Consider the following 27,045-nt stretch of genomic DNA (forward strand, 5'->3'; position numbering starts at 1 on the left):
AGTGGATCAAGACAGCAAATATCCTTCACCTTCCCCCACAGAAACAAATCCGGGGACGTCAATCAGGTGAACGTGCGGGTTATGGTATGGTGCTTCGACGACCAATCCACCCGTCATAAAATATGCTATTCAATACCGCTTCAACCGCACGCGAGCTATGTGCCGGACATCCATCATGTTAGAAGTACATCGCCATTCTGTCATGCAGTGGAACATCTTGTAGTAACGTCGGTAGTACATTACGTAGGAAATCAGTATACATTGCACCATTTAGATTGCCACTGATAAAATGGGAGCCAATTATCCTTCCTCCCATAATGACGCACCATACATCAACCCACCAAGGTCACTGTTGTTCCACTTGTCGCAGCCATTGTGGATTTTCCGTTGCCCAATAGTGCATATTATGCCAATTTACGTTACCGCTGTTGGATAATGACGCTTCGACGCTAAATAGAACGCGTGCAAAAAACCTGTCATCATCCAGTAATTTCTCTTGTGCCCAGCGGCAGAATTGTACACATTGTTCAAAGTCGTCGCCATGCAATTCCTGGTGCATAGAAATATGGTACGGGTGCAAGCGATGTTGATGTAGCATTCTCAACACCGACGTTTTTGAGATTCCAGATTCGAGCAGAGTCTGCTACTGCTGTGCGGATTAGAAACGATCTAACATTCTGCGTGGTGTCTGTTCGTTCTAAGTCATGTCTCCCTACCACTTTCGCGCAACAACGCTCTGAGCGTGTTTTTTAGGGAATTTACTAGTTTGAACCTGGGACCTGTTGCTGGCAAGGAGACGCCAGACCACACATGACATGTAGAGTTCAGAAGAGTTCAGTGAGACTAGCGATGATATAACCAAATACTTAATGATTTCAGCGTCGGCTCCACTGCACTCCCTGTAAAAGAATCTTAATACTAACTAAATTTAGTGTAAGGGGTTCCAGGCTTTCCTATTTTTAGTTAGCTGGTAAAATATCGTCGAAAAAGCAGTTAAGTTTACCATTGGAAATTTTATTCTATTCACAAAACATTGTTTATAAATTGCACTATTGATGAAAGGAAATATTTTAATACAGGATGATAAAAACCAACTGCGTTCAACAAAAATGTGAACGAACATTCCCTGAATGGGTTTCAACGTTCTACAATGGATCGAAGGATGACCTATGCCATATCACATCTATAATCTAAGTTTAAGTTTCATAAAAAGAGAAAACTATCAAAATTGTCTACAGTGACCCTCAATTATCTTTAATTACTTATTTAACTAGTCGTAAATTACAGTGGCTGATGTGGCTTCTCAATAATTATATAACAGAAAAATCATCGCATTTCAGATTTTAACTTCTAGTAGCAAATATGAACAACATGAGATTTAATTGACGATCGACACTAGTAATACGTAAAAAGGGGATGTAACAGATGACACTTCTGCAAGTTCTGAGTGAAGCCTTATGCGCTCAAAAATGCGGCATCGCATGCGTTCATTATCTTGTCGCTGTTTAGGCAGCGTCAAGGGGCGGCGGGCAGAGCGGCTCCTCACATCTCACCGTCTCGCAAGCAACTCTCTCCTAACTTCTCCTTACTACAATTTACCATATTTTGTTTAAAAAAAGCTATCTGGCTGTGTTTTCAACTGACCAGTCAGGGTCCCAATGTTAACCTTAAGCTCCGCCTACAAAAATTCTGTCTATCCAATGAGAAACGTTATACTTTTCGTGGTGGGGCAATGTTTCCAACGTTTGCAACGTAACAGAGACGCGAAAAAGTCTTACAATAAAACTTGCAGCTGGTGTAGCCCTTTTAGTGTTATTGTTAGATCTTTACTGTTCTTCTCGAGGGCTCTATCTTTTAACATGGGCTGTGGGTTGGCTTTGGCGGTCAGCTGGCGACGTGGGTGTCCGTCCCTTATCGTACAGTCTCTTAGCCTACACGATTCTGCTCTCGGCTTCGGTTCTCGTTTCTCCCCTCGGAACTGTGTCTGTTTCACGGTGGGAAGGTATGACATGCATTTAGGCATTCTCGTGTTAGTCCGTGCTATTCCATTTGCTCACTTGTTGTTGGTATTACTTTGGTTAATTTAGTGTCAGGATTTATTTGAAACTATGTGACATACTGCCGGATTTGCTATCATGTCAGGGTTTTCATGGAAGGTGTTGGACTTGCCTGACACCTTACAACGGCAGCAGCTAAAACCCCTTCTTGGGCATCATCATTTGTTGCAGGTCGTGGTTGACGTTTTACATGTGGCTGAACACTTCGGTTCCGTAAATAACGTAACTATCTGGCGAACGGTCCGGACACTTGGATGATGTCCAGGAACCGAGCAGCATAGATAAGATAGCATACGCCCGTTGGGCATTTTGATCACAATTGCGACACATCAACACGATATCGACCTCTTCCGCAATTGGTAAACGGTCCATTTTAACACTGGTAATGTACCACGACGGAAGTACAGTCCACACTGGAGGAATGTTACGTGATACCATGTACGTATACGTTTGTGACTATTACAGTGCCATCTATCACAAAGCGAAAAAGTGGTCCAAATAAAGCATTCATATTTCTCTACGTATTACACGAAATGTAAAAAAAAATGGTGGTTCCTATTTTTAAAAACGCAGTTAATATCCGTTTGACCTATGGCAGCAAAATCTAGAGGGCCAACCATAGCGCCATTTGGTTTCCCCTTCGAGCTTGACGAGTTTCTTTCTTTGTAGTTTTTTCGTTTGACACTTATTTAGTGAGATATTTGGCCCGGTCACTATCAATGGACCATTCTGTATATACATACATCACACATAAAAGCTGATCAGAATTGAACAGCTAGTTGCTATTCTATTTGCATACACACAAGGTGGATACATATTTACAATGCACATTTTTCTTTTACGTCGATATATTTTATGGGTACAGGTCTCATTGATAAACATGGTGTGCAGATATTTCTTTACAAAGCACATTTTTACAAGTGTACACAGTACACATTATTCATACACATCGTGTGCATAAGTAAATAATAAATAAATAAATACACACATACAGTTGCTTACACTTTAATAGAAGGTCATACTATTCTGAAAAATTTACACCAAGAGTCAAGTTTTCTCACTCTCGAATTCAAAGCCCCCAACCTGTCTATTTCAACAAGAAAATAGTGTTAATATAGGAAAGTTTATATTCTGTTGTCACAAATGACTCTTTTATCATGTGGCAATAGGCCAATTTCTGATAGCAGCACAGTGTACACCTTGAGTTTTTCCTATCAAACACCATATGCTGAAGTTGCGATGGAGTATCACGTACATGTTGTAAAGGCATTGCGGATAAACTTCAATATAGAGGATTCTCGCTGCCGCATGATGCACACCCTTAGCCCACTTCTTAGTGGCATTTCCAGTGAGTGAGAAACTTACATTTTTGCTCACAGACCTACAAACTCCACAATCAGTAATACATTCATCTCACCTTTCGTTAGACCAATGATCTTGTTGTTCTGTGCAACACTACTATAAGAATAATTGGCCATGTATGAAGTACCTAGCTCTTCACTGTGGCACCTTATTACTTCATAGGGACTGCAGTTTTTCACCTAGTAGATGTGGTGGTCTGTATCCACATAAAGTAACCTAGGATTAGCCGAATGAGGTTTCGCTAACTCATAATAGAATTTGGAACATGTGCAATTTGGACAGGTTTATCAAGCACATTAGTCATTTCAACAGCAACAAAGTCCTCATTTCTGAGTTGTGAGCCATTTAAAATCTAGTCAAACAATGCGTTTTCTTGTGCCCTTGAAAGCCAAACCCATTCTGTTCTACCAAAAATTTCACAGTGTTAGCAAAATTGTATTATTCATTAATAAAAAGTTCTTTATGAAAGCCACATGTCACAGAAGACGTATGTTTCTCATATCAGTGTACTCCTTCAGCTAGGGGGTTTCCTTGAAGGAGATAGGCCAGATGATTCTAACCAGCGTCATCCTCAGTCTGAGTCACTGCTGGTGGTTAGGGTAGTGCATAATGTATATCTGCTTACTCTCCAGTGTTGTCACCAGTTCTGTGATGGAGCCCCCTCAGGGAACTTGTTGCTCCCGACACAGCAGCAAATCGATATGCATGTCATGCAAAGTATTAGGGTTTGTGAGTTCTGCCTCCACTGCATACCCCACATCACAATCAGCACCCATGCCCCCAATTTTTTTACCAAATTCCATGTATTCTTCTCAGGAACCCATCAAAACTCGTCAGTCGACAGTGATTGTTGTATGGTGTGCATGTATACATTATTGACATCCAAGTACATGATGTAGCTAAAAAAAAAATGGTTCAAATGGCTCTGAGCACTATGGGACTTAACATCTATGGTCATCAGTCACCTAGAACTTAGAACTACTTAAACCTAACTAACCTAAGGACATCACACACATCCATGCCCTAGGCCGGATTCGAACCTGCATCCGTAGCAGTCGCGCGGTTTCGGACTAAGCGCCTAGAACCGCGAGACCACCGCGGCGGCTGATGTAGCTCAAGTCAAGGGCACAGTGTACCTCTCACTCTCAAGTGGGTTTTTTGCTTTCTAATGCCTGTGGCCACATTTAGAAAGTCCATCTCATGGAGGTCTCGCTCAAAGAAAAATACACTCCTGGAAATGGAAAAAAGAACACTAGGATCATCTCAAAAAAATTATGAATTGCCCTGAGAAGGAAAACTTTACTTCGAGAGGACTGTTGATGTACCTTGTGTTGACCCCTTAAGTTCTGAACAGAGTGGTACTGAATTGGTCTGACTGTGAAACACAATGTATCACTGTTAATCATTTAGAGAACATGCAAGTAGAAACAATAGCCTTATGAGTTAAGTAAGAACGTTAATCTGCTACGGAAAATACACTCCTGGAAATGGAAAAGAGAACACATTGACATCGGTGTGTCAGACCCACCATACTTGCTACGGACACTGCGAGAGGGCTGTACAAGCAATGATCACACGCACGGCACAGCGGACACACCAGGAACCGCGGTGTTGGCCGTCGAATGGCGCTAGCTGCGCAGCATTTGTGCACCGCCGCCGTCAGTGTCAGCCAGTTTGCCGTGGCATACGGAGCTCCATCGCAGTCTTTAACACTGGTAGCATCCGCGACAGCGTGGACGTGAACCGTATGTGCAGTTGACGGACTTTGAGCGAGGGCGTATAGTGGGCATGCGGGAGGCCGGGTGGACGTACCGCCGAATTGCTCAACACGTGGGGCGTGAGGCCTCCACAGTACATCGATGTTGTCGCCAGTGGTCGGCGGAAGGTGCACGTGCCCGTCGACCTGAGACTGGACCGCAGCGACGCACGGATGCACGCCAAGACCGTAGGATCCTACGCAGTGCCGTAGGGGACCGCACCGCCACTTCCCAGCAAATTAGGAACACTGTTGCTCTTGGGGTATCGGCGAAGACCATTCGCAACCGTCTCCATGAAGCTGGGCTACGGTCCCGCACACCGTTAGGCCGTCTTCCGCTCACGCCCCAACATCGTGCAGCCCGCCTCCAGTGGTGTCGCGACAGGCATGAATGGAGGGACGAATGGAGACATGTCGTCTTCAGCGATGAGAGTCGCTTCTGCCTTGGTGCCAATGATGGTCGTATGCGTGTTTGGCGCCATGCAGGTGAGCGCCACAATCAGGACTGCATACGACTGAGGCACACAGGGCCAACACCCGGCATCATGGTGTGGGGAGCGATCTCCTACACTGGCCGTACACCTCTGGTGATCGTCGAGGGGACACTGATTAGTGCACGGTACATCCGAACTGTCATCGAACCCATCGTTCTACCATTCCTAGACCGGCAAGAGAACTTGCTGTTCCAACAGGACAATGCACCTCCGCATGTATCCCGTGCCACCCAACTTGCTCTAGAGAGTGTACGTCAACTACCCTGGCCAGCAAGATCTCCGGATCTGTCCCCCATTGAGCATGTTTGGGACTGGTTGAAGCGTCGTCTCACGCGGTCTGCATGTCCAGCATGAACGCTGGTCCAACTGAGGCGCCAGATGGAAATGGCATGGCAAGCCGTTCCACAGGACTTCATCCAAAATCTTACGATCGTCTCCATGGGAGAATAGCAGCCTGAATTGCTGCGAAAGGTGGATATACACTGTACTAGTGCCGACATTGTGCATGGTCTGTTGCCTGTGTCTATGTGCCTGTGGTTCTGTCAGTGTGATCATGTGATGTATCTGACCCCAGGAATGTGTCAATAAAGTTTTCCCTTCCTGGGACAATGAATTCACGGTGTTCTTATTTCAATTTCCAGGAGTGTAGTTGATCCTGCAATTTCTTTTGTTGAGCGTAGTGTCTGAAGACAACCAAAATGCTATGTAATGGAAGTTGCAATAGAAGGAGTATGGGGTCATGCACAGACTCTGGAATTTCTCGAATACAACCGTAAGGATGCTCATATCTGTGACTCCAAAAGTGGGGGTACTGAATTCCCACCAGACATTGACAGCATGCTCATGCTCTGTATCTCACATACCGTTATCTATAGGGTTCCTGGAGTATGCAGTTATGTCGGGTAGCCTGGTTTCTTTGAGTTTTCTGTACTATCCAGATAACTGTATGGAAAAACCCTTTTCCTAATTATTAGCTGAAACACCTCATAGGGGAATGTAGTTCAGGTTAGCCATATTCTTCTTAGGCAGAGTTTTAACAAGTTTCTTGAGTGATGCCTGCGTGTAATGCATTCGTCAAGGAAATGCAGTATAATCTTGGCGTCATTCATATGGAGAATGAAATACGTTTCTTAACACACTTAGGCAGCTTGTTGATCTGATCTTTCTCCGTACCAAAATTAGCCAAATTCTCAACAAGAAAGTGAGCTTCATACTCGCTTAAATTATCAAAGAACACAGGTATGTCTGATAGTAACAGATACTTCAAGTTGCATGTGTTATTGGTGGCAGTATGGAACGTCCCTGTTGGATGATAATGTTCGCTACGAGGTATTTCCACTGTGCCCACAAACATCGAAGTGAATCGCCTTCATGAACAAATCTTCATCCGAACTGGTCATGGGAATGTTGTTGCCATCATCTAGCTGATTTGGCAGTCTAGTATATGTTAGTTGCAGTCTGTGTGTGTGTGTGTGGGGGGGGGGTGACATAGTTATGATACAGAAATATGTAAGCATTCTGCTGTTTCATTGCCTGGTATTGAATTTACGGATCAACTGGTAAGACTGCTAAAATTGATTTCTCTTTCAGTTGAAGCGTTTAATACAACACAACGTCTCATATCAACAGTATCTTTCCCATCCCCTTTCACCCACAGGTATGCTGTTGATTACCACATAGTGATTGACTTACACCACTTGTTTGAGTTGGAGAGAGACTTGGCAGAACACTGGACATCTGCTACCTGCCACTATGGAACGCAGGATTAAATATAAACAAAATAAAATTGTATAAATATAATAAAAATTATAAAAAATAATAATTAAAATTAAATATAAATAAAAACCTTCAGACAGTTGTCGGTGTTGCAGCTGAAAAACAATGTATTAAACTGCTAAATAAAGAACAACACAGGAACCCACTCTTGTCATTGACCGTCTGTGAGATATGGGCTTCCTCCAGTACAGATGACAAAACTATACACAGATCTGTGTGCGAGACTTCAATCAATGGGCACCTGCTCCAGTGCAGCAATACATGTATATGTAATATGCTCGATGTCAACATGCAGATGGTATTTGTTATTTGATGTATCAGGATACAGACATGTGGTAAAATCTTAAAGGAGATTCTATTACAAAGAGTGGTATGACCGGTTAAAGTTTGGATGCAGATAGTTCATAGTTTCTTACCTACTTTGGGTGTTACAAATGTGTAAATAACTATGTAGATGCTGATCTGTATAGATGCATACCTCTGAAATGAGTGTAATTCACTTGTACATGACAGTGTTTGATTCGGACACTTGGAATGCTCTCAAACTACACTGATTTTGCTCGTAAAACTAACAGAATTCGTTTCTATCTATTCTCATGGTATCATGACTGTCTTTATGTTATTATCGTAACGATTTTATGTTTAAAAATATGTGTTATTTCAAGTCCTGCGTTATTTCTTACTTCACAACCTCTAATCATAAAGAAAGTAGGCACCACTTGATTTATAGGCCGTTATGAAACATAGAAAGGATAGTATTTTTTCCGACATGTGAGTAGATTGCTTGAAACAGGCTATTCTGCTATAACCAAATTGCTTAAGAAAGTACAACACAAGGATGTACCGCTATTATGAAGGATGGTTTGCTGCTTGACTGAAATTTACACACCGGCGCTATAGGCTAGTTTTGGAGCTAAAAAGTCAGATATTAGCATGCACAAGGTATTTGTTTCCGATGTAATCCTGTAGAGTTCTCTACTAGGTGACATTAGGAGGTTATATTACAAGACATGCTCAAACGATATGTTCTTCCATATCTCGTAAATACCAGTGTGATATAGCACCACACTGCGAAAATGTGAACTGCAGTTTTGTATGAAGCTACAACACATTCTTGAATTACAGCCTGTTGTTGCCAAATGTAAAATGATTGTGTTTTTTCCAACATCTGAACAAATGGCTTTAAAGGTTGTATTCTGTAATGTTGTTTCATGTGTCTGAAACGTTTATAATACTCACATGCCTGACTATTTACAGATAATGATTTGAGCGCCAGGAACCTTATCATGCAATGTGCCTCAGAGTTTAAATTCTCGCTTTTTCTTTACTCTAGTGACAGTTTAAAAATAACAAGGTCATTCTGCTCAGCAAAGTAGTGGAGAATTTTTCGATTTTATGCAGGATGGGCTAGTATAGGATGTGTGTCACTATGAAGCACTTACCTATGCAATGTGGTCATGTGTAATTGGTGACAGTGCTGCAGTTTTTCTTCTCATGTCTTTGTATGTCGAAAATAGCTGAAGGTAGGAGCAGAAAGAGATAAAACTTGTATCCTGCAGCCGAACATGAAAAACTACAGCGCTTTTGCTCATATACCTAAGAGAAAATGAAAAGGCGCCTATTTCTATGGATTTTGTTATTGCCATCGCGTTTGCGATTTTTTAATAGATTCACGCTCAAAGGACGTGTGTCGAAATTAAATACAGTTCTTACAGTGAAGTGTTTTACTCCACAGAACGGCGAGTGCTTGCGGATGTGGGTGCTGGCAGCGTGGTGAGCAGTGGAGCACAGCAGCACTATTGGACAAAAAGACAAGCTCGCAATTGGGGTAGCTGTCTTTTGTCACACTTTGTTCTGTGACCAATCAGCGTCACGGTCTATTGTGTATGTCAGCATCCTTAGCACTGACCAACCACCCGGATCATCTCGACATCTGCCTACCTGCTGCGGTGGATTGCATGCCTGCATGCTGAAGTGGTAGTAGTGAACATATTAAAAAGCAATCTGGAGAGATCCCCGGGATGTCGTTGTTGTTGCAGGTTTGGGGTGGGGAGCAATCTTTCCAAGTAAAAGGAATAGGTTTAACACATTGCAGGAGGTGTTCGTCTGCGACTGAGTTCTGCAGACTGGAGACAGTATATCACTGCCACCAGGTGGCTATCTTTGTGGTCCATCAGCGACAACATAGAACAGGTCTGTATCTCTACCAACAGTCAGGAGAAGACGGACGGAGCAGAGGAGGAAGGGGAGAGGTGAGACGTGCTCTAAGTTGGTTAGTCTGTGACCGCACATCAGGGAGAAAACATGTGCAACTGCCGCCCCTATCTCCTTGGGCATTCTTTTAGGACGATGGTTTTTCCCAGTCCTCAGTGCATGTGTTGCATTATGACCCTTTTTTGAAGAGTGTTGATTTATTTCACAACAATCTCGATGTGTAATTAGAGCAATGAAGCAATTTCCATCAGTTGTGGTAGCATATACTAGGCATTCCTGAATTCAGATCACCCGGATTGCAGGGTGATTGTCGAGCAATACAGCGGGATGCACCAGTAGCGAACTCTTACATCAAACAGCAACAAACACATTCCTCAGCTGTATGCTTACATGTGGGTCCTCTATGCCCAACAACAAAATCTAATCAATTGAACACAATTCTGTCAAAAATAAAGAGAGTACCTTCAACTAAAGCTTTTTTTCCAGCAAGCTCGTAGGTGAAGGGATCATCCTTTATAGTGTCTGAGCGTGTCTGCCACTAGTTTCGAGTTATTTTCTGCAATTTTTTACAACAGGATGACACCAGTTGTATTACATAATCAACTTTTGAGTTGTATTGCGATTTTTTTTTCTTTATTGTGATTTCATTCCCCTGCCCCATATGGGCAGGGGAGGGCTGTCAGCAGCACAATCCGCCGCTCTTCAGCCGAGTGACACTACAACTAAATCAAGAATAAAATGATACATACATAGTGAAGTCGAAGTAGATACTCCGTGCGAATTGGTGTGGGTGGAGGTTATACTTAACAGCCGAATTAAGTTAATAATTGGCTCCTTCTACCGACCCCCAGACTCCGATGATACAGTTGCGGAACAGTTCAGAGAAAGTTTGAGTCTCGTAACAAATAAATACCCCACTCATACGGTTATAGTTGGTGGGGACTTCAACCTACCCTCCGTATGTTGGCAAAAATACTTGTTCAAAACCGGTGGTAGGCAGAAAACGTCTTCCGAGATTGTCCTAAATGCATTCTCCGAAAATTATTTAGAGCAGTTAATCCACGAACCCACGCGAATTGTAAATGGTTGCGAAAACACACTTGACCTCTTGGCCACAAACAATCCAGAGCTGATAGAGAGCATCATGACTAATACAGGGATTAGTGATCACAAGGTCATTGTAGCTAGGCTCAATACCATTTCTTCCAAATCCATCAGAAACAAACGCAAAATAATTTTATTTAAAAAAAGTGGATAAAGTGCCACTAGAAGCCTTCCTAAAAGACAATTTCCATTCCTTCCGAACTGACTATGCGAATGTAGACGAGATGTGGCTCAAATTCAAAGATATAGTAGCAACAGCAATTGAGATATTCATACCTCATAAATTGGTAAGAGATGGAACGGATCCCCCGTGGTACACAAAAAAGGTCCGAACGCTGTTGCAGAGGCAACGGAAAATGCATGCGAAGTTCAGAAGAACGCGAAATCCTGAAGATGGGCTAAAATTTACAGACGCGCGAAATTTGGCACGTACTTCGATGCGAGATGCCTTTAATAGGTTCCACAACGAAACATTGTCTCGAAATTTGGTAGAAAATCCGAAGAAATTCTGGTCGTATGTAAAGTACACAAGCGGCATGACGCAGTCAATACCTTCGCTGCGCAGTGCCGATGGTACTGTTATCGACGACTGTGCCGCTAAAGCAGAGTTATTGAACGCAGTTTTCCGAAATTCCTTCACCAGGGAAGACGAATGGAATATTCCAGAATTTGAAACACGAATATCTGCTAGCATGAGTTTCTTAGAAGTAGATACCTTAGGGGTTGCGAAGCAACTCAAATCGCTTGATACGGGTAAGTCTTCAGGTCCAGATTGTATACCGATTAGGTTCCTTTCAGATTACGCTGATACTATAGCTCCCTACTTAGCACTCATATACAACCGCTCGCTCACCGATAGATCTGTACCTACGGATTGGAAAATTGCGCAGGTCGCACCAGTGTTCAAGAAGGGTAGTAGGAGTAATCCATTTAACTACAGACCTATATCATTGACGTCGGTTTGCAGTAGGGTTTTGGAGCATATACTGTATTCAAACATTATGAATCACCTCGAAGGGAACGATCTATTGACACGTAATCAGCATGGCTTCAGAAAACATCGCTCTTGTGCAACGCAGCTAGCTCTATATTCGCACGAAGTAATGGCCGCTATCGACAGGGGATCTCAAGTTGATTCCGTATTTCTAGATTTCCGGAAAGCTTTTGACACCGTTCCTCACAAGCGACTTCTAATCAAGCTGCGGAGCTATGGGGTATCGTCTCAGTTGTGCGACTGGATTCGTGATTTCCTGTCAGGAAGGTCGCAGTTCGTAGTAATAGACGGCAAATCATCGAGTAAAACTGAAGTGATATCAGGTGTTCCCCAGGGAAGCGTCCTGGGACCTCTACTGTTCCTGATCTATATAAATGACCTGGGTGACAATCTGAGCAGTTCTCTTAGACTGTTCGCAGATGATGCTGTAATTTACCGTCTAGTAAGGTCATCCGAAGACCAGTATCAGCTGCAGAGCGATTTAGAAAAGATTGCTGTATGGTGTGGCAGGTGGTAGTTGACGCTAAATAACGAAAAGTGTGAGATGATCCACATGATTTCCAAAAGAAATCCGTTGGAATTCGATTACTCGATAAATAGTGCAATTCTCAAGGCTGTCAATTCAACTAAGTACCTGGGTGTTAAAATTACGAGCAACTTCAGTTGGAAGGACCACATAGATAATATTGTCGGGAAGGCGAGCCAAAGGTTGCGTTTCATTGGCAGGACACTTAGAAGATGCAACAAGTCCACTAAAGAGACAGCTTACACTACACTCGTTTGTCCTCTGTTAGAATATTGCTGCGCGGTGTGGGATCCTTACCAGGTGGGATTGACAGAGGACATCGAGAGGGTGCAAAGAAGGGCAGCTCGTTTTGTATTATCGCGTTATAGGGGAGAGAGTGTGGCAGATATGATACACGAGTTGGGATGGAAGTCATTACAGCATAGACGTCTTTCGTCGCGGCGAGACCTTTTTACGAAATTTCAGTCACCTACTTTCTCTTCCGAATGCGAAAATATTTTGTTGAGCCCAACCTACATAGGTAGGAATGATCATCAAAATAAAATAAGAGAAATCAGAGCTCGAACAGAAAGGTTTAGGTGTTCGTTTTTCCCGCTCGCTGTTCGGGAGTGGAATAGTAGAGAGATAGTATGATTGTGGTTCGATGAACCCTCTGCCAAGGACTTAAATGTGAATCGCAGAGTAGTCATGTAGATGTAGATGTAGATGTAAGGAGATAGAAAAGGGGAAGATAAAGCAGAGGAAGGGGAGGAAATGGAGGTAAAATACACACTGACGTGGTGACGTTCATGGGGGACAGCTAAAAAATCGCCACAAAGTTAAAAAAACACAGTTGGATATTCTTGAAACACAGAGAAAACACTGAATGCGCAGTCGGCCACAGTAGTAAAACACTCCAGAACAACACACTTAAAACCCACTTGGAGCACACATGACAAAGAATAAAACTGCCAGGTGCAACCTGCTGAAGGAAAAGGTCAGAGAGGATGAAAAAGGAGGGGAGAGCGTGGGGCAGCTGGGGAAGCGGCGGGATGAAGACAGGAGGAGCATCAGTGGGTTCAGAATGAGGCAGGAGACACGTGGGGTGGGACAGGAAGATGGAAGACAGGGTAGGAGAGAGTGCAGAGACACTGAAACGAGGCACAAGAGAGGGAGGGGGAGTAGGAGGGGGAAGCCGCTAAGGAGGAGGGAGGGGGAGGAGAGGAATCCCTGAGGAGGAGGCAGGAAGATGGGGCTAGAGTTGGTAGGAAGGGAAGATGTCAGTGCGAACCTCATCATCCGGGAGGGGGGGGGTTGACGGTTGAAGTTTTGTTGGGAAAGGAGATGGAGGGTGTGGAGATTGAGAGAGGGTGGTAGGACACAACGGTAAAGGCGCGGCAACTGGTTGGGGGTTGAGATGATGGGAGAAACAAGGGGGAGAGGAGGATCAAGGCGGCGGACAATATATAGTGTGCGGATGTGTTCAAGGAAAAAGAGAAGGTGGAAGCAGGGGATGAGGTCGTAGAGGATGTGCTTGGGGGACGGAAGGCGGATGCGGAAGGCGAGGCGGAGCGCATGGCGTTCAAAGATTTGGAGGGCTATATGGAACTGGGGTGGGCCGGAAATCCAAGTGATGCTGGCATAACAGAGGATGGGGCAGATCAAGGATTCGTAGGTTTGAAGGATGGTGGAAAGACGCAGACCCCATGTCCGGCCGGACAGGAGTTTCAGGAGGTGGAGGCGGTTGTGAGCTTTGTTTTGGATGGTAAGGAGAGGGGGCGGTCGAGTGTGAGGCCAAGGTATTTTACAGTAGGAGTGAGGTGGATAGGACGGTCATAAATGGTGAGATAGAAATCATGGAGGCAGAATGAGTGGGTGGTGCGGCCTATGATGATCGCCTGGGTCTTGGAGGGATTAACATGGAGGAGCCACTGGTTGCACCAAGTGGTGAATTGATCAAGGTAGGTTTGGAGGGTACGTTGGAACCGTTGAAGGGTAGGATAAAGGGCTAGAAATGCGATGTCATCAGCGAATTGGAGAATATGAACAGGAGGGGGAGGTTTGGGCATATCAGCAGAGGAGAGGGGAAAGGAAAGAACCTTGAGGCACGCCGCCAGAGGTGTAGAAAGTACGGGAGTTGGAATTGTGGATAGTCACATACAAGGGACGATGGGAGAGGAAGGAAGCAACGAGACGGACTAAGTTGATGGGGAGAGGAGCCTGGGATGCCAGACACGGTCATAGGGTTTCTGGAGATCAAGGGAAACAAAGATAGTGGAGCGACAGGAGTTAAGTTAGAGGGAAAGAAGATTGGTAAGGTTAAGCAGCGGAAAAGGAAGGCTGGAAGCCTCATTGGATAAGAGGAAGGAGGCGGTGCTGGTTAAGGAGGCGGTGAATACGGCGTGAGAAGATGGCCTCGAAGACCTTACTGAATACGGAGGTGAGGCAGATTGGACGATAGGAAGAGGTATCAGAGGGGGGGGGGGGTTGTTAGGTTTAGGGAACAGCAGGACACAGGAAGTCTTCTGCAGGTCGGGGTAAAATCCTGTTGAGAGGAGGACATTGTAGAAGGTAGCAAGGACAGACAGGAAGAATGGAGGGGATTTCTTGAGGTGACGGTAAGTGACGCCGTCATGATCAGGGGCGGTGTTGCGTTTGGAGCAGGGGACGAGTGTGATGTCTTGTGTGGTGATGGGAGAGTTGATGTCTGGCGGGGTAACCGATCCAAGTACTGGAAGCTAGGGGCGAACGGGGGGATTGAGGTGTCAGTGCGGTCAAGGACGGTGGGGAAGAGGGAGTAATCAAAATGGGGATCGTCAGGAATGGAGAAGACCTCGGATAGGTAGGAAGCAAAATGGTTAGCCTTGCTGAGGTTGTCAGGAAAGGGTCGATCGTCATGGAGGATGGGGTAATGCAGGGTGGGATGACTACCAGTAAGGCGGTGGAAGGCCGACCAGTACTTGGAGGAGATGACAGGGAGGGTGGAGTTGAGGCGTGTGCATGTTTGGCGCCAGTCCCGGCCTGTATTGCGATTTTAGGTGCTCGTTATCAAGTGCTGTGCATATAGATGTGTAATTGCGATCGATCTGTACGATTAATTACTTAATTAGGACCAGTGTTTACGTCAGTTTTCCAACCAAATTACAGGGTGATTATGATTAAAGTTAAACTTCGAAAACGCTGTAGCAATAACACCAGGGGTCCGAATGAGGTAAAATTACAGAGGAATATTATCGGAGAAGGGAAAAAATGTACGGCAGAAGGAAAAATAGTGTGAAAATAGGTCAATAGATGGCTCTGTATGTGTCAGAATATGTAAATGACAACACCTGTCACACACACGACCCACTGAAGTTGGTATAAATAGGCCGTGTATACGGCCTTTCTTTCTTTCGCGTCTGTGACTTGCTTGTAAAACTGTATTACAAGAATGAAGACTGTGCACTTGTCGCTCCGCAGAAGTTCCGGACACTGAAAGGTTTGAAACAAGGCGTTGGCCCGATGACTGCCGTGGGTCTGGAGAAAATGATTCGGAAGTTCGAAAGGAAGGATTTCTTTGGTGTGCAACCAGGTAGAGAGAGGAAACCAATTTATTTGACGGCAGTGGAAACAGTGACCACAGCCATCCCGGAGAAAGCGAGTGGTGGTGTGCAAATATGTAGTGCAAAGAGAATTGCCAGAACACTGGACATGCCCGTGAGCGCGGTGCGTAAAATCCTACGAAATATCCTTCTTTGCTATCCATTCTGAATTATCCATGTGCTAGAGTTGCTTCCTGATGACCTGCCAGCAAGAGAGACTTTACAATTTCTTTCTCGCATGGAAGTGAACAATGATTGGCCGTGGGAGATTTTGATGACAGACGAATCCCACTTCCATCTGACAGGATATGTCAAAACAGAGAACTGTCGAATATCGCCAACGGAAAATCGACAATCAAATCAGCCAAAACCAACTCATCCTGAAAAGGTCACTATGTCTTGCGGGTTTTTGGGCTTCATTTATCATAGGGCCATACTTTTTCGAAGAAACAGGTGGTTCCAGTCCTGTTACCTGTACTTCATTGGTAAGCGCTATGAGTGTCTTTTGCGCAAGCACGTCATTCTAGCTCCATAACAGCGTGGATTTGTGTATGGGATCATTTTTATGTAAGATGACGTACATCCTCACATGGTAAATCCAGTTAAGCAGCTGCTGAAGGGCCATTTCGGATGTACTAGAATTATCAGCCGCCATTTACCTACAGTCCAGCCGTCCCAATCACGTGATCTTAATCCGTGTGACGTCTGGCCTTGAGGTTATGTGAAAGATGTTGTGTTCAGTGTTCAGATTGCAAACTTAGCTGCACTGAAGGCACGCATTGCATAACAAATTCTGAACATGACCCCGAAAACACTTCGATCAGTTGTGGATCATGCTGTTTCTCGATTTCAACTTGTTACAGAAATCAGTGGACAGCAAGATGATCACGTTTAGCGCCAGTCACACGGAAATTAATAATCCTATTTGGTTTCGATTGATGCTTTTTAAGCGGTTTTTGGCCTCCCGACTATTAAAAACCGATGTGAATGATGCTTTTTATGTGATTTTTGGTCTCAGGACAATTAAGAACCCTATTTGTCCCAAACTATCTGCTAGTCCTTGCCGTGGTGAATAGGCTTATGTAACTAACAGCATCACTACTGTTCACCAATGCCATAGAATAGTATGGTTTGTTTAACGTTAAACGTAAACCTTAGGGATTGCTGTCTGATTTAATTGTCATTTGTAGTCGACCAATATTAAATTATGCTTTGAAGCTGTGAGTACCGGGCGTGAGTCGTGCTTCGGCAGCTCAGTTGGTAGAGCACTTGCCCGCGAAAGGCCTCGAGTTCGAGTCTCGGTCTGGCACACAGTTTTAATCTGCCAGGAAGTTTCATATCAGCGCACACTCCGCTGCAGAGTGAAAATCTCATTCTGGAAACATCCCCCAGGCTGTGGCTAAGCCATGTCTCCACAGTATCCTTTCTTTCAGGAGTGCTAGTTCTGCATGTTTCGCAGAAGAGCTTCTGTAAAGTTTGGAAGGTACTGGCAGAAGTGAAGCTATGAGTAGCGAGCGTGAGTCGTGCTTCTGTAGCTCAGTTGGTACAGCACTTGCCGGCGAAAAGCAAAGGTCTCGAGTTCGAGTCTCGGTCGAGCACACAATTTTAATCAGCCAGGAAGTTTTATTACTACATTTCGTAACTACTAATTTTTCTTCTGCCATACGTTTTTCCCCTTCTCCGATAATATTCCGTTGCAATTTGACGTTATGCCGACCAGCGGTATTATTCCAAATGTGGTTACAAAGTTTAATTATATTCACACTGTAAATTTAGTACACTAACCTAACATTCCATTACCGCACCTGGAGAGTTTCTATTTGTCAAGGCGTGGGCTTTCTGCAGGAGGACTGAGTCCGAGTCCTGGAAAGGACACCGCCATTTTGAAATACCCGCCAATTCCCTGAGGGATAGGGGTTTGGGAGGGGTTGTGAGACGTGATCAAAGCCATAGGACAAAGAAATTCCGGCTGTTTGGAAATTGGCAACGTTGTTTGCATTTCCCACAAAATTCGTATTTCCCACCAAAATTCGAAATTCCCGTCAAAATTCGCAATTCCCGCCAATAGGGCAGGTAGTGGAGTGGGAGCGGAGAGGGGCGGAAACCAAGGTGCTCGCTGTAGAAAACACATGACGTCATCCACGAGTGGGAACGGAAGGTGGAACTTAATGGATCAATTTAATTAATTTGCATATCAATGTGGAATGAAAAGCGCCCCTGCACCCCTATCAGCCCACTTCTAATATGTATGAGTGCAAAGAGAGAACAATAGGAATGGAAGACGAAGAACGAAACGACCGGATTAAAATGTGTTGGAGATGTGGGCTATTGTTCAAGACACACATTGTACGCATAATGGCTGAAGTACTAGGAACGCTCCAAGAGTGGAATTCAATTTCGAGGTGAATAGTAGCGATGAGATGCGCTGCCGACGTTGTCCTACTCTTGAAAGTTATTAAGAATTGCATGACTTGAATGAAATGAACTGTCTAATGAGTGTACACTATTTACAGAGTAAGGCGGAAGTATCAGAAATGAGATTATGACAACGTTAACATCGAAATGCGTGACTACTAAATAGACGAAGCGAAGGAATTGTGCTACCTACAAACAAAATAACACAAGCCGAAGCAAAGAGGAAGAAGGAGACTAGCACAGGGAAATAGGTGATTTATGGTGAAAGGATAACAAACATAGGACCTGGTTCGGGGTATAGATTTCGGAACATGTATGTTTGTAGCACTGTATTTTCTCGAAGTAAATCATGGAGTATGGGTGAACAGGAAGCGGAACTGACTTCGTAGGCTCTAGGGTTTGCTGCCGATACCTAAAATCAACGCCATTCGATATTTCTGAGATCCAACTGGTCGCCATGTTCAGGAGATTGCTGCTCCTGCTGATAATTCTCGCTGAGAACTGACGGTAGGCTGCAAAACGACTTCCTACATAGGCCACCATAAGTGTGAGATTTTGTATTTTCAGACCGCCACATCTCCTCACATAAAACACTGATTTAAGTAACGAAAGAAGTCAAGAGCCATTTATATGTAAATGTATAATATTTAACTACGCATTGTAATGATGTATTTTGAAGATTTACTAGGAGAACTGAAATCAATGCCACTGACGCGCCTACGAAACTATAGACTAATTCAGCGCGCATGTAAAAACATCGATATTAAAGACAGACACTGAAGGCATTTGAAGAATACAAAAAAACAAGCACGCAACCCATTGTCCACTGCCGGGCGATATAACTCTCCTTTTATCTTCTGTATAATATGGACGCACCATTACATAGGCGTCATTATTAGACTTGTAATTTGCTAAACCCTACAGATAGATTCATTTTGTTGCATGTGTGAAAAACGCAGAGTACGCGGCACTTTCTAAACGGGAAAGGGACCCACGGAAGTATATGTTCCTTCCCCTCCTCAATCTGAAGCTTAATAATAATAATAACATTTCCTTGCATCAGAAGCGCACGGCGTTTGCACCGCCCATCACGGTTGCTGCCCTTGAAGACTGGGAGGTAGCGCCGCCCTTAATAGAACACTGGCGGCAAAGATATATCGCACTCAGGGTCGCACCAAAGAACATTCTGTTTTGATGCGAGTTAGTACAGGATTCCATGTCCTGCTGAGAGGAAACTCGTTGTCTCTATTAATTAAATTATCTGCCAACCTAATTTCAATTGCCTCTTTATGGACACAGCTCCAAAAACCGGAGTTATTGCCAACAACCACAGTTTCGTTAAATTTCATACCGTGTCCCTCATTGAAGCAGTGTGGCGCTACTGCCGATTCGGGTGATGTTCCATCACATCTGTCATAAACTATGGGAATCGATCGGCCCATACATGCCTTCCAACACTGACAAGCAATTTTGTGTACACCGGGTTTCCTAAGCCACAAATCATATTCTACAGAGCATAGTAACTGTCTAATCTTAAAAGTTGGACGGAACACAGTCTTAACGTTCAATTTTCTTAAAATTCTTCCAGTATTAAACGATATGCCTACAGCATAAGGAAGAAAGGCTACTGATCTACGTTCCTGGTCATACACCTCTAGAGCTCCAAACTCCTTAGCCCGAAGAATATGCTCCCCAGAGTGTCCAGTTTTCTTAAAAACATCCATCAAATGCGCAAGTTCGTGGGTTAAACTTTTCGCGTCGGAAATGACATATTCTCTGGGTACCAAAGTCCTAAGCACGCCACTGTGTTGGTGTCGTGGATGAAAACTCTTTGAATGCAGCTACCAATCTCTGTTTGTGGGCTTTCTGTGAACACTATGTCCTAAAGTTCCATTTGGTTTTTTAAATGACATCACTTTCAACCTCTATGATAAATTTAATGCGAGAACGAAGACAGATACTATGAGGAGTAGGTTCGTCGTGCTATGGAGATTTGACCATCTCTGTAGGTGCTTGAAGAGGAACATAGATCGGTGGCCTTTCTTTTAAAAGTTGGAAGAATTTTCAAAACTTTTTAACATTAAGAGTGTTTTTCGTCCACCTTCTAAGTTTAGGGCACTACTGTGCTCTGTGAATGATGATTTGGGGCTTAGGAAACCCGATGTATACAAAATTCCGTGTCAATGTGGAAGGCTCAAATCAGCTGTTCCATTCGCACAGTTCATGACTAATGGGTGGAACATCGCCGTCATAGGAGACTGTAACAGTCGAAAAAATTGGCAGTAGTGGAACACTGCTTAAATGAGGGACACGGTATGAAATTTAAAGATACTCTAATAGTTTCCAACACTTCCGGTGTTGGAACAGTGCCTATAAAGAGGCAATTGAAATTAGGTTGGCATACAATTTAATTAACAGAGACAGTGGGTTTGCTTTTAGTAGGACGTGGAATCCTGTACTATCCCATACCAAAACAGAACGTTCTTCGGTGTTCGAAAGTCGTCCCTGAGTGCGTCCACTAAGGGTAGCGCCACCTGCCCATTTTTGGAGGGCAGCTACTGTGAGGGGCGGCGCATGCGCCGTGTACTGTACGGTGGCCTACATAGGACGTCGTTTTGCAGACTGGCGTAAGTTCTCGGTGGAACTCATCAGCAGAAGCAGCATTCTTCTGAAGATGGCGACCAGTTGGATCGCCGAAATATCGAATCGAGTTTCTTTTAGGATCCGGCAGCAAACAGGAAGACACTTTCAGGAAGGGAAACTTACCAGAAGAAGGATGATTGCAATAAAACAGGTATTAACATCTGTGTATGACAGGCAGAGATTGGTTCGCAGGGTGGAAGTCTCGCTCTGAAATGAAATGATTGCTGCAAAAGAGCTGAATTCGTGTCGTGCCGCCTCGAAACATTCAGAATCCAAATGATTCAAATTAATTTATTAATTAATTAATAAACTGTGCTGTAGTCGGTGTAGGTGGTCTTTAGGAGCCGAGGGGCCCGTGGCTGGCGTCGCAGCTGGTCGTGCCAGCAGGCTGTCCCAGCGCGCCGTGAGCCGGGCCGCAGCAGTCGAGGCAGGCCGTGTTGACACAGCGGCGTCACCCGCCGCCCGATGGACCGCAGTGTCCTCATCAATCACGCGGCCAACAGCGCCAGAAAAACCTGTCCACGCACTCCGCCTGTTTGTTCGCGCCCGTCCGCACCGACGTCTGAGCCACTCCGCAGCGCCAGAGATCTCGGAGTTCCTGTTTACGCCCACAACTGAAGCAGTGTTGAGTTCCCTGCTCCAGAAACAGCCCATTCCCGCTCTGTTGCCCACAGAGTGCCTGCATCTCAGGCCGCCATAGCCGCTGTCTTTCTAGCAGTCACATTGTTCGAACGGTGGGCCTTTATTTTCTGTTACTTCACATCACGTTCCTGCATAGGCTTATGAGGGCAAGGAGAGAATTTCTTGGCCTTGTAGTGTAAGGCAATATTCTTCTTTGGTCAACTGCTGAAATATTTGTCGATATAGACCACTCTGCCTACTGTACTCAACTTTATGTTTTGCGAGAGCCGTGTTGACCATAATTATGACCTAGTAGCCTCTTCGTTTCTTTCAATCGAGTGTGTTGTTCAGGCTAGTTGTTTTATCTCACATACACTCTATCATTGGCAACCAACTTCCTCACTTATTGTTAGATGTATTTCAATTTCTGTCTTCCTCTACATATCCCTCTAGTACCAACGAAGTTATTCTGCGAGGTCTTAACAGATGTCCTACCGTCCTGCCCCTTCTTCTTGTCAACGTTTTCCATATACTACTGCCATCATCGATTCTGTGGACACACCCCTCGTTCGTTACTTTATCAGTCCACCTTATTTTCAACATTCTTCTGTAACACCACATCTCAAACACTTCAATTCTCCTCCCGGTTTTCCCTCAGTCCGTGTTGCACAACCAAACAATTGTGCTCCAAACGTACAATCTTAGAAATTTCTTCCCCTATATTAAGGCCTATGTTTGATACTAGCAGTCTTCTCTTGCCAAGGAATGCCCTTTTCTCCAGTGTTAGTCTGCTTTTTATGTCCTCCTTGCTCCGTCCGTCATCGGTTATTTTGCAGCCTAAGTACCAGAATTCCTTAACTTCACCTACTTCGTCACTACCAGTTCTGATGTTAAGAGTCTTGCTGTTCTCATTTCTGCTGCTTCTCATTACTTTCGTCTTTCTTAGATTTATTCCTCCATGTTCTGCACTCATTGGTCTGTCCGCTCCACTCGGAAGATCCTGTAGTTCCTCTTCACATTCGCTGAGGATAGTAATATCACGAGGGAATCTTACCAATGAAATGTTTTCACCTTGAATATAAATTTCGCTATTCAACTTATCTTTTATTCCTTTATTATATTATCCTCTACACATTCCCTGAGGATAGCAATATCACAAGGGAATCTTCCCAATGAAATGTTTTCACCTTGAATATAAATTTCACTATTAAACTCATCTTTTATTCCCTTATTATATTATATATCCGCAGCTATGCCATTTGTCTGTTAGAAAGAATAAGAGTACGCTATGAAGTTGATGTGCCCGCAATCCGTAATAATTTAGTTTGAACTTTGCTCAACGAATTCTGAGTAAGTGGAGTCCATTCCAAAAGTGAGACTGTGGAATAGTTGTGAAATTTGAATCCACATACGCCATACATCTGAAATGCAATCTAGATGTTGTCCAGCTAGAAATTACTTTACCTTTGGGAATTGATGAAGAAACCAGAGTTACGCTTCTGGGGACTATTGTGGATTATCAAACAACTATAATCCAGTTTTCTCATTGCCAGTGGGGTTAGATATGGCTTAATGAAATAAGATTTTTATATCTTCTGCTCTCAAGTTCTCTTCGTATGCATTTTCACATCCATTTGGACTACATGAGTTGTGTAATATTCGACTGTCATGGTTTTACAATTGGCATTTAGTAAGAACCACGCAGTTTGAATGCTGGAAGCACTTACCAGAGCTCTATGAATCCCACCTGGTGGAATGCCATCAGCTTGAACCAAATGGTTTCATTACATTAGAGCACGAACTGTGTTACGTTGCTTATAAAGCAGTCACATTAAATTTAGTAATATGATTTGGCATTTGGTTTTGTTGAACATATAACTTACGCATTAGACATCTTACACAAAACCCTCTCATAATTCATTCTTCAGACAAATTTCAACCTTCTTTTATGCCTAAGTTAACAGCTTATTAGACGCCATTGTCCAACAACCATCGATCGTGAAACTGTTCTATCTCCACGTTTTCACGTGGGTTACCGTTTCTGAACGTCCTTAAATTCAATTATTTTCAGGAGGGGTACAACGACATACAGTTTGGCTCCTCATATTTTAACCAATGGAATGTTAAACTTGGCAATAGCGCCACCATTAAGTGAAATTACTTTGGCGAAATATTAAGGTCTATGGTAATATTTCATTACAATTTCGACATTCGAACTAAATATCCGAAACAGAATTGCTTTCAACTGCCATATGAGCAAAGCAATGCCGCATGTGACGTTGATGCTTCAATTATTGTATTGTGAACAAGTATCTACCAGATTTAAAATTTCATTTACCCGTGAACAACGACGTCTGTGTGTAAAGCAGTGACATTTTCTCCTTTTTCTACGAATTTAATCTCTGTATATTTTCCCGCATCTAGTCATTCTTAATTCATTATTATTGCTATTATAGTCACTGACGTAGTCTGACAACCTTACGTAATGTTATTATATCTGAACTGTGCATTTGAAAACGCTCACAAGATGTAAATTAAACACCTATGTTAACGTGATTCATCCCCATAGCGCAGAAACCCGAAAAATTAAACCAAATCACTTTCGATTCCATATGGAAAGGATATCCTTAGCGACAATGTTTATTTAAAGTTGAGAAAATGTGAAGCTATCAGACGTTAATAATCTGTTTATTGCAAACAGAGAATTCAACAATTGTGTGGTTATCATCAGTGAGGTAAGACGCAAGCCAATCATCATCATGGCTTTTCTACACAAATAAGTGGAACTACAAACTAATGGAGCACACGGGAAGAAATTAGATTCACCAATTCTATTGCCGTTACTAAGTATCTTCTTATTGAAAGATTTTGTAACAACCCGAGAGGGAAAGAGATTATATTACTGACACATCAAAGCCTTGCGAAGAATGGAGCCAACGGTTGAGACAAAAGTGTATCTTGTACTGTGGCGTTGTACACTGAAGTGGGAGAAGTCATAGGAAAGCAATGTGCACATATGCAGATAGCGGTAGTATCCGCTATACAAGGTATAAATGGGCAATGCGTTAGCAGAGATATCATTTATACTCAGGTGATTCATTTGGAAAGGTTTTCGATGGGATTATCAGTGCACGACGGGAATTATGAGCCTCTGAACGCCGAGTGGTTGGTGGAGCTAGATGTATGGGACATGCCATTTCGTAAATAGTTAGCGCATTTAGCTTCCCGAGTTCCACAGTGTCAAGAGCGTGCCGAGAATACCAAATTCCAGGCATCTCATTACTGGCAAGCAGTGGCCGACGGGATTCACTTAACGACCGAGAGCACCAGCGTTCGCATAGAATTGTCAGTGCTAACAGACAAGCAAAGCCCTGTAAAATAACCACAGAAATCAGTGTGGGATGTACGACGAACGTGTCCAATTTGACAGAGAGGTAGAATTAATGTGCTATGATACCAGACGACAGACGCGAGTACCTTGCAAACTGCACGACATTGTCTGCGGCTGCTCTCTTGGGCTTGTGACCATATTGATTGGCACATAGACAACTGGAAAGTCGTGGTATGATCAGATGAGTCCCGATTTAATTTGGTAAGAGCTTACGGTACGGTTGCAGTGTCGTGCAGCTTCCACGAATCCATGGACCTAGGTTGTCAACAAGGCACTGAACAAGTTGCTGGTATCTCGTTAACGGTGTGGACTGAGTCCTCTGGTCCAACTGAACCGATCACTGACAGGAAATGATTATGATCGGCTCTTTGGAGACCATTCTCAGCCATTCATGGACGTCTTCGTCCCAAACAACGATGGAATTTTTGTGGGTGACAACGCACCTTGTCACCGGGCCACGGACGTTGGCGATTGCTTTGAAGAGCAGTTGGACAATTATAGTAAGATCATATGGGATCAGACTGCTGAGGTCATCGGTCCCTAAGCTTACACATTACCTAATCTAACTTAAAGTACCTTACGCTAAGGACAACACACACGCACCAATGCCCGAGGGAGTACTCGAACCTTCGACGGTGGGAGCCGCGTTTCAAGAACATTCTTGATAATTCGAGCGAATGATTTTTCCATCCACATCACCCGAAACGTGGTCAGTTCATGCAAACAACAGTGCACCGGCAACACTTTCGCAATTGTCGACGGCTATAGAGGCCGTACGCTCGATATTTTGGCAGGTGAGTTCCAACGACTTCTTGAGTCCGTGCCTCCTGGAGCTGCTGTATAACGCTGGCGAAAAGAAGGTCCGACACGATATTAGTAGGTATCCCATGACTCTTCTCATCTCAGCCTCCGAAGAGGATGAGGAGGAGGAGATTAGTGTTTAACGTCCCATCGACAACGAGTGCGTCGGGGACGGAGCACGTGCTAGGATTAGAAGGGTTTGCAAAGGAATGCGGCAGTGCCCAGTAGATGCAACCGTCTCGACATTTCCTTAGTAATTGAAAACCTACATCAGGATGGCCGGACGCGCCTTTGAGGCATCGTGCTCCCGAAAGCAAGTCTTGGCTGCTAACTTCTGCGCTAAGCCACTCGGTCTTAGTCTAAGTATCCTGTTATTGTTGTGGTCTTTAGTTCTGAGACTAGTTTGATGCAGTTCTCCATGCTACTCTATCCTGTGCAAGCTTCCTCATCTCCCAGTACCTACTGCAACCTACATCCTTCTGAATCTGCTTAGTGTATTCATCTCTTGGTCTCCGTCTACGATTTTTACCCTCCACGCTGCCCTCCAATACTAAATTGTGATCCCTTGATGCCTCAACACATCTCGTACCAATCGATCCCTTCTTCTAGACAAGTTGTGCCACAAACTTCTCTTCTCCCCAATAGTATTCAATAGTTCCTCATTAGTTACGTGATCTACCAATCTAATCTTCAGCATTCCTCTGTAACACCACATTTCAAAAGCTTCTATTCTCTTCTTGTCCAAACTACTTATCGTCCATGTTTCACTTCCATACATGGCTACACTCCATACAAAAATTTTCTGTAATGACTTCCTGACACTTAAATCTATACTCGATGTCAACAAATTGCTCTTCTTCAGAAACGCTTTCCTTGCCATCGCCAGTCTACACTTTATATCCTCTCTACTTCGACCATCATCAGTTATTTGGCTCACAAAATAGCAAAATTCCTTTACTGCTTTAAGTGTCTCATTTGCTAATCTAATAACCTCAGCATCACCTGACTTAATTCGACTACATTCCATTATCCTCGTTTTGCTTTTGTTGATTTTCATCTGTCTCTGACAGAATTACAATGTCATCGGCGAACCTCAAAGTTTTTATTTCTTCTCCATGGATTTTAATACCTACTCCGAATTTTTCTTTTGTTTCCTTCACTGCTTGCTCAATATACAGATTGAATAACATCGGGGAGAGGCTACAACCCTGTCTCACATTCTTCCCAACTACTACTTCCCTTTCATGTCCCTCGACTCTTATAACTGCCATCTGGTTTCTGTACAAATTGTAAATAGCTTTTCGCTCCCTGCAATTTACTCCTGCCACCTT

This window comes from Schistocerca gregaria, chromosome 1, assembly GCF_023897955.1.
Source record: "Schistocerca gregaria isolate iqSchGreg1 chromosome 1, iqSchGreg1.2, whole genome shotgun sequence".
In the NCBI taxonomy this organism is placed as follows: Eukaryota; Metazoa; Arthropoda; class Insecta; order Orthoptera; family Acrididae; genus Schistocerca; species Schistocerca gregaria.